This window comes from Otolemur garnettii, unplaced genomic scaffold, assembly GCF_000181295.1.
Source record: "Otolemur garnettii isolate 467f Iridium unplaced genomic scaffold, OtoGar3 scaffold00032, whole genome shotgun sequence".
Classification (NCBI taxonomy): Eukaryota; Metazoa; Chordata; class Mammalia; order Primates; family Galagidae; genus Otolemur; species Otolemur garnettii.
Genome location: NW_003852427.1, coordinates 6,491,057 through 6,503,627, shown reverse-complemented (window position 1 = coordinate 6,503,627; position 12,571 = coordinate 6,491,057). Strand labels below are relative to the sequence as shown.

General features: G+C 41.1%; 3 pseudogenes; 1 reads left to right on the top strand and 2 right to left on the bottom strand.

The window, feature by feature from the left end:
- Positions 1-2,849: 2,849 nt before the first annotated feature.
- LOC111725186 lies at positions 2,850-2,949 on the bottom strand (annotated as a pseudogene).
- A 444-nt stretch (positions 2,950-3,393) lies between these two features.
- Positions 3,394-5,235, bottom strand: LOC100943973 (annotated as a pseudogene).
- Positions 5,236-5,353: 118 nt separating this feature from the next.
- LOC100943648 overlaps positions 5,354-12,571 on the top strand; it is a 13,033-nt pseudogene continuing 5,815 nt past the window's right edge.

Genomic DNA, 12,571 nt, shown 5'->3' with positions numbered 1-12,571 from the left:
TGGAGGTTGCTGTGAGCTGTGAAGCCACGGCACTCTACCCAGGGGGATAGCTTGAGGCTCTGTCTCAAAAAAAGACCCTGTCTCTACTAAAAATAGAAAAACTAAGCAAGCATCATGGTGAGCACTTACAGTCCCAATTACTTGGGAGGCTGAAGCAAGAGGATCACTTGAGCCCAAGAATTTGAAGTTACTGTGAAGTATGGTACCACACCACTCTACCCAGGGCAACAGAGTGAGACTCTGTCTCAAAAAAATTTAAAAGAAAGAAAGAAAATATGATGAAAGTGTCACTGGCTTTGAGAATCATAACATCAACACTCAAATTAGCATTTCAGCCTTACCTAGTTGATATCATCAAGGCATCTAAAGATCTACAAAATAAATTGATTGAGCTCTCAATACATGACATTTTAGGATCTTTGATGCCAAGAAAGATCCAATGAAATATGTAAAAATTCAGTAGAATACCTATGCCTTTGGCAACATGCCAGAAGAAATGCTTTCTTGCTTTTCAACCACTCATGGCTGCAAATCTGCATTCTCCTACCTAACTGAAATTAAGATGTCCTAAAGTCACAAATGACTAATACTCATCTAGAAGATAAACTGAAATTGGACCTGCATGCTGCAACCAAACATTCAATGCTTTCCAACAAGAAGCAGACACAAAGTAGTTAACTTTAAAATTAACAAGTAGTTTCATTTTCTGAAATTATTAAGTACATAAGAATGAGATTTTTACAACATAATATACATTTTAAAGTATATCTAATTGAAGTTTCTTGAGTGCAGCCTTATCTGATTATAGTTAAATTAAAGTGGCCTTCCAACGTGAAAATGTTTCCCACCCTTAACCTAGAGTCCAGGGGTCCTCAAACTTTTTAAACAGGGGGCCAGTTCACTGTCCCTCAGACCATTGGAAGGCTGGACTGTGGACCCTGGGATGAGTCAGCTGCTAAGCAGGACAGGCAGCAGCGGCAAAAACCCCTAGCGGGCCAGATAAATGTCCTAGGCAGGCACATGTGGCCTGCAGGCCGTAGTTTGAGGACACCTGACCTAGACCCTTAGCTTTGTCATCCCACTTCCTCCAGGAAATTAGTAAATAATAAGAATTAACCTACATTTATTGAACATTTTTCCAGGTATTGCTTTTTGCAGTTACTATGCACTAACTTATCCTGATTTCACAGATGAGTCAAATAATACACAGAAAGGGAGACCCATTTGGTCAAGAGCCAAGACTGAAGATGTGGTGGAATCAGGCTTCAAACTCAGGGACATATTATGTGCACAGGACCCCTAATCTCTAGTGAGTGATCGCAAAGCATAGACCCTGTTAAAGAAAAGTTATTCATTCACTTGTTAAAAAAGTATAACACAGCATTTATTCAGGACGATGTGATAGAGATAGGGACTGCTGCAATAGTTTGGTAAGGGAGTAAGGGAGAAAGATTGGGCTCAACTCTGAAAATAACAACAACAACAAAAAGTGAAAATTTGTAGCCAAGGAGCAGGTGGAAGTCAGTGGATGGAAAATTAATAAAGGAAATAATCAGGGGTAAGATGCAAGTCTGGCAAAATCCACCTAACAGGATTTTTTTTTTTTTTTTTTTTTTTTTTTGCAGTTTTGGCTGGGGTCAGGCTCAAACCCACCTACCCATCCCCCAGTATATGGGGCCAGCACCCTACTCCTTGAGCCACAGGCACCACTCTGTTTTTGTTTTTCTTTAGACAGAGTCTTACACTGTTGCCCCAGGCTAGAGTACCATGGTGTCCCTAGCTAATAGCAACCTCAAACTCCTGGGCTCAAATGATCCTCTTGCCTCAGCCTCCCAGAGTGCTAGGATTACAGGTGTGAACGACTAGGCCCCACCCCTGCCATGATTCTTTCTGAGGGCAGACCAGGGTGATCAGACATGACCAAGGGATGGCAGAGGCCAAGGAACCCAAATTAGTCATGAAGAGTGATCAGATATCAAGGGTGGAGTATTCTGGCTAAACTGACTTAACAAGATTCTTGCTACAACTGAACTCTACAAAGAAAAGTATGGGGGCCCAAGGTCAGGCCTAGTCAAAAAGAGGGCTCAGAAGAGACTGAGCAAAGTGCAGTCAAAGAAAGAATTCTGTCAATCCAGCAGCTTTAGTGTCCTTGGAATGAGTTGGAAATGCAAACTCTCAAAATCTCAGATTTTACCCCAGACTGACTGAATTAGAAACGCTGGGAGTGGGGCCAGTGATCTGTTTAGCAGATGACCTTTAGATGATTCCTATGCTTGCTAAAGTTTAAGAACCCCTGCTCTAAGGGGTTTGAAATTGTACTGTTGTGAGCTTGTCCATCTGTTTTCCCATCTAACAGGCAGGTCTTCAGGGCAAAGGACAAAGTGTACATTTCTCATTCTTAGCCTTTCTTTAGCAGAAAACTGCTAAAGTTGATCATTAACCTTTCCAAGATCCAACACACAGCCAGGGCCTTCATAAAGTCGAAATGTTGACCCGGGGCCTAAATGCAATTCATTTCAGCAAACATTTATTTATTTATTTTGTCCTTTTTTATTGTTTGGGATTTGTTGAGGGTGCAAAGAATTAGGTTACACTGATTGCTTTTGTTAGGGACAGTCCCTCTTTTAATTGTGTCCCACCCCCCAAGAGGTGTGCCATACACCATAACCCCCCAACCACTCCTGCCTCCCCTCTCTCCACTTCCTCCTTCCCCTACCCCCTGCCTTGTCTTAGATCATGTACTGCCTTCATACTAGAATCGAGTACATTGGATTCTTGCTTCTCCAGTCTTGTGATACTTTACGAAGAAGAATGTGTTCCAACTCAATCCAGATTAATACAAAAGATGTAAAAATATGAAACATTTCAGGAATTTGCATGTCATCCTTGCACAGGGGACATGCTAATGTGTGCTCTGTATCATTCCAATATGTGCTGCAAAGTGAGCACAAACATTTATTTTTTAATATTTTCATTAACATCACTCATATCCTAGAAATAAATTCGTATCCTTAAAAAAGCTTTTCAATAATTCACAAAATCCATCCTTATTTTCTGAGTTAACAAGGCTGAATTTTATAAATACAATAGAGGGCAGCTCCTGTGACTCAGTGCGTAGGGCGCCAGCCCCATATACCGGGTGGTGGGTTCCGACCAGGCTCTGGCCAAACTGCAACAAAAAAATAGCCAGGCATTGTGGTGGGCGCCTGTAGTCCCAGCTACTTGGGAGGCTGAGGCAAGAGAATCGGCTAAGCCCAGGAGTTGGAGGTTTCTGTGAGCTGTGATGCCACAGCACTCTACCAGGGGCAATAAGGTGAGACTCTGTCTCTAAAAAAAAAAAAAAGAAGTGCAATAGAAATTTCTGGAGGTTTTTCTCCCAAGCAGGAGGCCTTCTCAGTGGTTTCTAAGACACAGCTTTGTGTTTTGATGCTGTTCTTCATTTGGAGGGGTAGTGCTCAGCACTCCGTTTTCTCTCCTTCCAGGATCATTTTGTTCAAAACCATAAGCTCCTGATGGAGTCAGCTGCCATATAAATTTGCTCACCCCCTCAATTTCCCTGAACCTCATATAGGAGATGTCTGCTTTCTTTTTTCCAACATCTCTGGCCCCTGCATAGATTTGTTTTATGCCTGTACTCTTAATTAAAGGTACACATTCATCTCATCGTGTGGACACTTCATCACAAAAATCATGCTTCTTTCTTCTGGTTTTATTTGACACCTACATATCAAGGTATTCTGTTTTGTGTGTATGATGTATCTGAATTGTCTTTATATTTCTGTCTTTCTGCTTGTCATCCACATGTGGGAAGTCAGCATACTTGTATCCAACAGGAAAACATTATAACCACATCCTATGAAGTACATAGCATCTGTTCCATCCCAATGTCTACATTTCCCTTCTGCCAAGATGACTGCTCTAACTCCTGTTTTATGATCCTCAGTTCAATATGCCAATAACATGGCCTGAACCATATAGTGCCTTGTAATTTCTTCTGGCAAACTTTATGAATTTCATTAATCTGTTCTAGGTTGCTACAATAAAATCTGAAGTGTTTATAGTTGGGTACACTGGAAGCTACTGTGGCCAAAAGTAGGACAAGGTCTTTCATGTTTTGCCTTAGATTGCTAAACTACGGATTTTCACACAGGTTCTCCAAACCTATAGTCACCAATATTTGCTTATGCATATATTTATTTGAAACCAAAAATAACATTTCATATTCTTTTATTCTTTCTTGTTTATATTCAGAGAAAAAAGTCAATGTTAGCATCTGGCAATATTTTTGCAGTTTTTTTAATAAAGTCACATTTGTAAGAGCTCTCCTCTACAAACTGCACCATATAACACACCAAAAGCTGAAATAAGACAGACACATGGGCCTGACTATTTGACTTCAATCTTTCCACTGCTTTGGCATCTGACTTTGCATCTTCAGAACTAGAAGCCTTAGTAAGCAAACCTATTTCTGGATCAACGTGCCAATATGAAATTTGATTAACTCCATCATTTGCAATCATTTTTAAACAAGCAGAACATTGTTTCTGAAAAATAAAGATCATGGTTTTTTAGTTTTGACCCATGTTTAATAACAGCATTGCCCAGCATGTAAATCTTCACTAGAACAGTGGAGACCAACAATTTTTATGTTTTTCACCACCACAAGACCAGTTCTCTTCACTCGACTCCCAGAAGACGGAATCTTTCAATCACTGCTCTGGATCTTAATTTTTCTTTGCTTCACTAACATCTTTGGCAAGTCACCTGTATAATCCTGGGTTTTGTCAGTAGATAACTCTGGCTACTTCTTCATTATCTCCTAAGGATCCATGCTTTCCCTCTTCATTTTTCTGAGACTTTTGCCTTTGGGCTTCTCTTGGGAAGAGCTCCATCCAGAGACTGAGCAGAGGGAAAAGACTGACTTTAGAAAGTCTTGATATTTGACTGGACTGGGTGCTGACTGACCGCCTGGCCTCTGCACTCCCCACACTTTTCATCTGCCCTGCTTCTTTTATCCCAAGCCTAGCATCCTCTGCTGCCCAGGAAACCTTTCCCTGTCAGGCAGGATCTTGGCCCCAGCAGCTCCCCCTCTCGCCTCCTCCCATCAACTATAAAGCAACAGGCCACCAGGCACAGCCAGATGATGCCTAAGCCCACCTGCTGCCACTTCCGGGCACCTTGAATGACCTTCTGCAAACATTTTTGAGCATCTACTATGTACCAAGGACTAAACATCAGTACTGATTGCAATTCCTGGAGTAGGAATTGTTCACCTAGATACAGAGGGAAGTGCTCTCTCTCTTACACACACACACACACACACACACGAGTTGTGTTCCCAGCTTTTCAAAGAATGGAGGTAAATAAAACTAGAAAACAAGAAGGGAATTAGATTCTGAAGTGTCTTGCCTTGTCTAATACCTGTGTGGACTACCACCTGTGCCAGCAGAGAGGGTCCTTACCTTTGAGCAAGAAAGAATTAAAACTCAGGGTCACATACAAAACAAATTTGTTAAAGACAGAGTATAGAAAGCACATCCTTAAAAGATAGTAGAGTGGACTGGACTATGCCAATAAGGAAAAATACCACTCCAGGATTAGGGTCTCTCCTTTTATGCTAATAGATAATAATATGCTAAGTTAGGGTGGAATATTCATGAGTTTTCTGGGATATGGGTGGGAAGTTCCTAGAACCAGAACCCTTCCCTTTATTGACTTTATACATGCAGGGGAACTTCCAGGGTTGCCATGACATTTGTAAACTGTCATGGTATTGGTGGATGTGATTTTTTTTAGTATATTAATGAGGGTAGTTCACTTAGGGACACTGTTACCTCAACTGTGCACATGCCTCAATCAAAGGAATTCCCCCCTTTACCTTAAATAAAGATATAACTAAAGTAAAATGACCGAGAGTTCCTATTGGTTACATTTATCTTAGCTAAGCAAACTCACATTCTGGTGACATCCTGTTGACCTCCTTACCCCTGCCCTAACTGCCTGCAGGGTGTCTGACTCCTATCTTATGTCCAGAAATTGGGACTTTCCCGTGGGCCAGGGACCACGGGACTCCCTTGTCCTCGAGAGCCCTGTAGCTTCCTCTCATAAAGAACATTCCATCTTCTGTTAAGATTTTTTAGCTCTCTTCTGAGCTAGACTCCCCAACCAGAGGGCAGGGGCTGCAGCTGTCTTGCTCACCACTGTGGCCCCTACACTTGAAGGGAGGAAGGGCTTCAGAATACATTTGTGAAATTGAATAGAGCTAGAAAATAGGCAGTTGCAGGTAGGTTCAGAAGTTTTCACCTACTCCTAGAGTCCTTTCAGGCTCTGCTCATCATCTCCTCCAGGAAGTACTTCTCAGTTCTCCCTTTGCTTATGTTAGGGTAAGTATTGGTCCCTCGGGAAGCAAGGAAGTTTTTTTCTTATTTGACTTTAAATAACCAATGCTGTTCACACCTGTAATGCTAGCACTTTGGGAGGCCAAGTTGAGAGGACCACTTGAAGCTAGGAATTTGAGACCAGCCTAAACAAGATAGGCAAACCCCATCACTATAAAAAAAAAAAATAGAAAAATTAGCTGGGTGTGGTGGTGCATACCTATAGTTCCAGCTATTCAGAAGGCTGAGGTAAGAGGATAGCTTGAACCCAGGTTTGAGACAGTAGAGCTGAAAATCTAGAGTCCCTTCCTTTGAATCACTTCACCTTCAGTGAATCACAACACCTTGAGTCTCTTCCTCTGAATAACTCTAATTCCATTCACAGGCTGCCCAAAGTTGCTAGCAGAAGTCACAAATGTCATATTAGTTGTTTTAATTCCTAGGGCTGCTGCAACAAATTACCACAAAGTTGGTAGTGAAACAGACCTTTATTCTCTCACAGTTCTAGAAACCAGGAGTCCAAAACCAAGATGTCATCAAGCCTCTCTCCAAAGGATCTGGGAAAGAATTCCTTCTTGCCTCTTCTAGCTTCTGATACCTTGGGTGTTCCTTGTTTTGAGACAGCATGACACCATTCTCCACCTCCACCTTCCTATGGTCTTCTTCCCTATGTCTCCATGTCTATGACCTCCGTCTCTATTTTTGTTAGGATACTAAGCACTGAATTTAGGGCCCATTCTAAATCTGGGATGATCTCATCTAGCAATGCTTAATTTAATTACATCTGCAAAGACCCTATTTCCAAAGATCATATTCACAGGTACCAGGACTTTGGGTTTGGATACAATTCAACCCACTATACTAGATCACTGAAGATTCTTGCCTTGATGTTCTCCCACTCTAATTTCGCATGTCCAAATCCCATGTATTTTGCTCCAAACACCATTTCTTCTATAATTTCTCAGTTATAAGCACTTCTTCTTTCTCTAAACTCCTATCCTTTTTTTTTTCTTCTTCTTCTTTTCTTTGCAGTTTTTGGCTGGGGCTGGGTTTGAACCCGCCACCTCTGGCATATGGGGCCGGTGCCCTACTCCTTTGAGCCACAGGCTCTGCCCACTCCTATCCACTTTTTGTTCCTCATTTATATCTTTTCATCAAGTTCTACTTTTTAATAGTGTTATCTACGTAAGAGTAACTTACACTTTCTCTGGTTACCCAGGAAGCAGGAAGTATAAACTTCTGGTCACAAAACTTCACTTTAGAATCTTTGTTTGCCTAGAATTATTTATGTTGCTCCTGCTGACACTGAATATGCAGACCTGGCCCCTCGATACTAAAAGTCCCTGTCTCTTAGCTTTCTGTCTTCCTACCTCTTTGCTTCTCCATTGCCCCAATCCTCTGCTCAACAACCTGCCCCTTCTCTACTTCTATCTCTCAGTCTCCCAAATCCCTTCAGGCTACTACTGTCTTCCTTATTCTCTTCTCTACTCAGTTCAGTCAGGGTCTTAAGACTTTCTCCTACCTTCCCTCCAAGCCCTCTAGATATCCTTAACTTTCTCCAAGAATTCTTCCTTCACTTTCTTGCTTATCCTGATGGCATCAGTTCCCTTCCTTCTGATACCCAGCATGCTTTCCATTCCACACCATTACTGCATTCTTCTTTTGTGTTCCCATAGTCCCTACCTCTGTAATAATACCTCCTTGATATATTGCATTAAAATTACTTCTTCAGATTTTTCTGATGACCTCATCCTTTGCACTCACAGTATGCTCCAATTCTGTTTAGATTTATTCCTAAGTGGAGTGCAGTAGCCTGTGCCTGTAGTCCCAGCTACTGGGAAGGTGAGACGGGAAGATCACCCCAAGAGTTCAATGCTGTGATGTACTATGATCATACCTGGGAATAACCATTGCACTCTAGCCTGAACATAGTGAGACCTTATCTCAAAAAAATATTTATACCTGGTAATGGGGTTGAGATATATGCTTTCAGACCTATAATATAATAGGTCACCCTTGAGTCGAGAATGCCCTTTCCCATTTCAACCAAAATATCCTTAGTGATTCTCTCCATTTCTGGATGTTAATATTGTATAAAATTTAAGCTAAAGTTTAGCCATTATATATGAAATATTCTTCTTTTTTCTTTCATCCTCCTTTTTCCTGTCCATCTCCAGATATACAAAATTCTAAGACAGGAGTCATAGTACTAGATTAATAATTTTTTTCTTTTAACTTTCTTCTTTTTCCTTCATTATTTCTGCTGTACTTCTAAAAGGCTTACAAATTATGATAATTTCATAATTATTTCTGTTATAATGGGTGATTTTGAGTTTTTTGTATGAATTATGCTACTCTAAAGCAATTAAGGTTAACATCTAGAAAATGGAAAAAATAAGCTATTTATATATGACTCTCACTGGATTATATGCTTATTCAGGGTATGGACTCTAGCATTTTTATTTCTGTTGTTCCAGTACCCAATAGTTTCTGGTACATGGAAGGTATTCAATCACTGAATGAACTTTCTTGCTACTCCAGTTTCTCTGGGAAGGGGGAATTATCTGACCCTCAGCTCCATCAGTAGAGGAAGCTTCTTTCCAATGAAGGACGGGAAACTGATCTAGTCTCCCAAGGGTGGTATTGACATTTGCAAAGTATTCACTGGGGAACAACAAAAGTAATAAAAACAGTTACTTTCCACTGGGGTGTAGCTAATCCCATGCATTGCTCCCCCCAGTTTTAACTCATGATTAATGCAAGTGTGACCTCAAGTGAATGAGAATAGGAATGAAGTTTAAGCAGAAGCATCTTAAACTTCAGTACAGTCTAAGGAAGTCAGCAAGAAAGCTAAATGAAATGACACCACACTGTGCCTTCCCCTTTTAAACTTGGCTTGTCGTTTTGGAAAGAAAGAAAAAAAAAACGGAGGGAAAGGAAAAGAAAAAGTGAAGAGAAAAACAGTTCTATTTAAAGACTGTTTGAAAGCTTAGAAAATTGCTGCATCAACAGAGTTTTCCTTACTAACCCTTTATATGTAAGAAAGGATTGAGTAAATACTGATGCAGTCCTTACTCCAGAATCAGCACTATGATAATTGCAAGTTGGTGAAAGGCTTCTGGTACAATGGAAAACATGCTTTGGTGCCATAAAAACTGAATTTCAAATGACCGAAACAATGAGTGTGACTAGGAAAATCAGTTAATCTTTTTGACTTAGGTATTCCAACTTGTAAAATGGCAGTAATAATACTGACCCTACAGAACAGTTGGAAGGATTAAATTAAGTGAGATAACATATCTGTATTAAGCACTCAATGCTTAATAAAGATAATCCCACTCTATCTTGGGAGGCAAGTCCAGTGAAGATGGGAGAAATATTATAGATGGGAACTGATCCTGAAATACAAAAGGAAGAAAATTAATTATTGAAAGGAAGGAATTGCCAAACTGGTTGGAGAAGAGTCAAAGGCAAGATAATCTAGATGCAAGAAAACACAGATAAGATCGTGCTACCAGAAAAGTCTGGTTAGGATGTGGACCTAGCTACCACTATTGACAGACCTTGCTGCCACTGCCTCTGGATTCTCAAGTGTATACCACCACTGTGTCTAGTTTGTATAATGTCATGTATATTTGCCTCACTCCTCCGTTCATAGTCTTGAGTGGGAACATCAGATTGGCAGAGAGTAAGTATCATGCTCATATCCTAGCATAAGGTGGATCTAGACCATTTGGCATCAAGGGCCCCATAAATGGAGGACTCCCTATAAACAGAAGGGAGATAAGATGAAGAGTAGCCAAGAAAAGGACAAATTATCTCTACAAGATAATCTCTATAAGATCTCTATAAGAGTAGCCAAGAAAAGGTAAATAATCTCTATAAGATTTAGAATATTATGAGATATTATAACAAACTCTAATATGTTAGCTACTTAATATAATAGAAGCTCAATCTAACATGCTAGTGTAGGCATCCTTCCATATGGTGGGCAGATTTCCTCCACATGGTGAAAAGACCCAAGCTTCTTCTGTCCTGTGGGCCCACCATCCCTAGAATCCTCTATACTTAACTGGAGAATGGGCAAGGAGATAAACTCTGTTTATTAAAGACCCCAGCTCCACCTGAATGCAGTGGGAAGCTTGACAAGATAGTCCCTGGCTAGCCAGCCACTTTCCAGAAACATCTTCACACAACAGAAGGAGGATCACAAATTTTGGCTGACGCTAGCTATCTATGCCACACCCTCTAGTAGACTGATGTATATAGTATGGGGAATGGGTAGAGTACTGGTACTGAGAATTAAAGGACCCCAGGAGGATGGAAAACCATTCTGAATAGCAGGTTTGGGGAATGGGAAAGAAATAGTACCCTAGGAAGTTTAAGTAAGTGGAAAACATCAATTCCTGGGCACAGGATTGTTTGAACAGCTTAATCCAATCAACCTATGGGTCATGACCCTTTTGGGAGTCAAAGGACCCTTTCACAGGGGTCGCCTAAATACATCCTGCATATCAGATATTCACATTATGATTCGTAACAGTAGCAAAATTACAGTTATGAAATAGCAATGAAAATGATTTTATGGTTGGAGGTCACCAGAACTGTATTAAAGGGTCGCGGCATTAGGAATGTTGAGAACCTCTGGTTTAGTCCCTTGACAACTTTTTTCCTGTGATGGTTGAAGTGAGCTCTTTCACTGAATAAAGGGCAGAAGTTGGTAAGCGTGATATAATGGTGACTATCTCTAGTAGATTACTAAGCTAGGTGGGAAGATGTAGACATAGATTTTATTTTCTAGACAGCATTTGGGAAGTGTCAAGTGTCAAGAGACATAAGAGTTCAAAGCAGAGCAGACCTAGTGAGGTGGCTCATGCCTGTAATCCTAATGCTTTGGGAGGTCAAGGAGGAAGAACTTTTTGAGGTCAAGAGTTCAAGACCAGCTTGAGCAAGAGTAAGACCGACCCCATCTCTTAAAAAAAAGAAAAAACAAACACAAAAATTAGCCAAGCCTGGTGGTGTGTGCCTGTAGTCCCAACTACTCAGGAGACTGAGGAAAGCAAATCACTTGAACCCAGGAGTTTGAGGTTGAGGTGAGCTAGGATGATGCTACTGCACTCTAGCTGGGGCAACAGAGCAAGACTTAGTATCAAAAAAGAAAGAGGAGTTTAAAGCAGAAGGTTATCAATAATAGATGGGGACTTGGGGTAGGTTTAAGTCCGTAACTGCCAGGAAGATAATGTCAAGACAGGATTAAATATGCAAGAAATATATTAGGGAAATGTCTGGGGAAAAAATGTAGAAGGAGCAAGGAGAGGATGGGAAGGCCTTCAGACTATGAGTATGAGATGAATCTGACCCTGAGTGAGGAAGAGAGGGAAGAATGGAAGACAGGCTAGGTGGAAGGATCTTAGACCACAGAGCAGGCCAAAGAAAGTTGAGCAACACTATCAGGAAGTCTTTGAGCAAAGTCACCTCCAAGAGGAGTCTCATCTCCCAGGACTAGACCTGCCTCAGTTTCCCTGCCATACTCAGTCATTGGCTGGGAGCAGCCTTCAAGAAGCATGGCTTCAGAGAGAATCCAGCTATGAACTTCAGAGAGGAGCACTAGGTCCCTTGGTCAGTTAGACGCCTTACACTGAATATCTGAGAGTTACATTCTTATGGCCTCCACAGTCTGCCCTTTGCACCACATAGATTTAGGGAGCAGCTCCTTCATGGCTTCTGTGAGCCTGTCTTTCTGTGGTGAAACTCAGAAGAAGGAGGTTAGTGAAAGGAACTACAGCCTCTATTGCAATTTATCTCAGGGTACTCATCTTCTCCCTCCTGTCCAGTCTCAAATCCCCTTACCTGGGCAAGTCTTGGTGACTGACCTGATGATGTAAGCCAAACTTTCATCCACTATGGGTCTGAACAAGAAAGGTAACCATACCTTTCTTAGGTCAGGGTTGCTTTATATGTTCATTCATCTTACAAAAGAGAAAGAGAGTACCAGGAGGCACCCAAGTGGGTCACCTGGCTTCCTCATATTCTCTTTTTTGCCCCTGTTGGGTAAAAGCATATCTTTAGCTGAGCAGGTCAGTTGTGCCTCCAGGATGGTGATTCCTCTCTTGGCTGATTCTTCGACACATGGAGTTCAAAGTGCTCTGGTAATAGCCATAGTTCGTAGTTCTCTTTTTTTTTTTTTTTTTTTT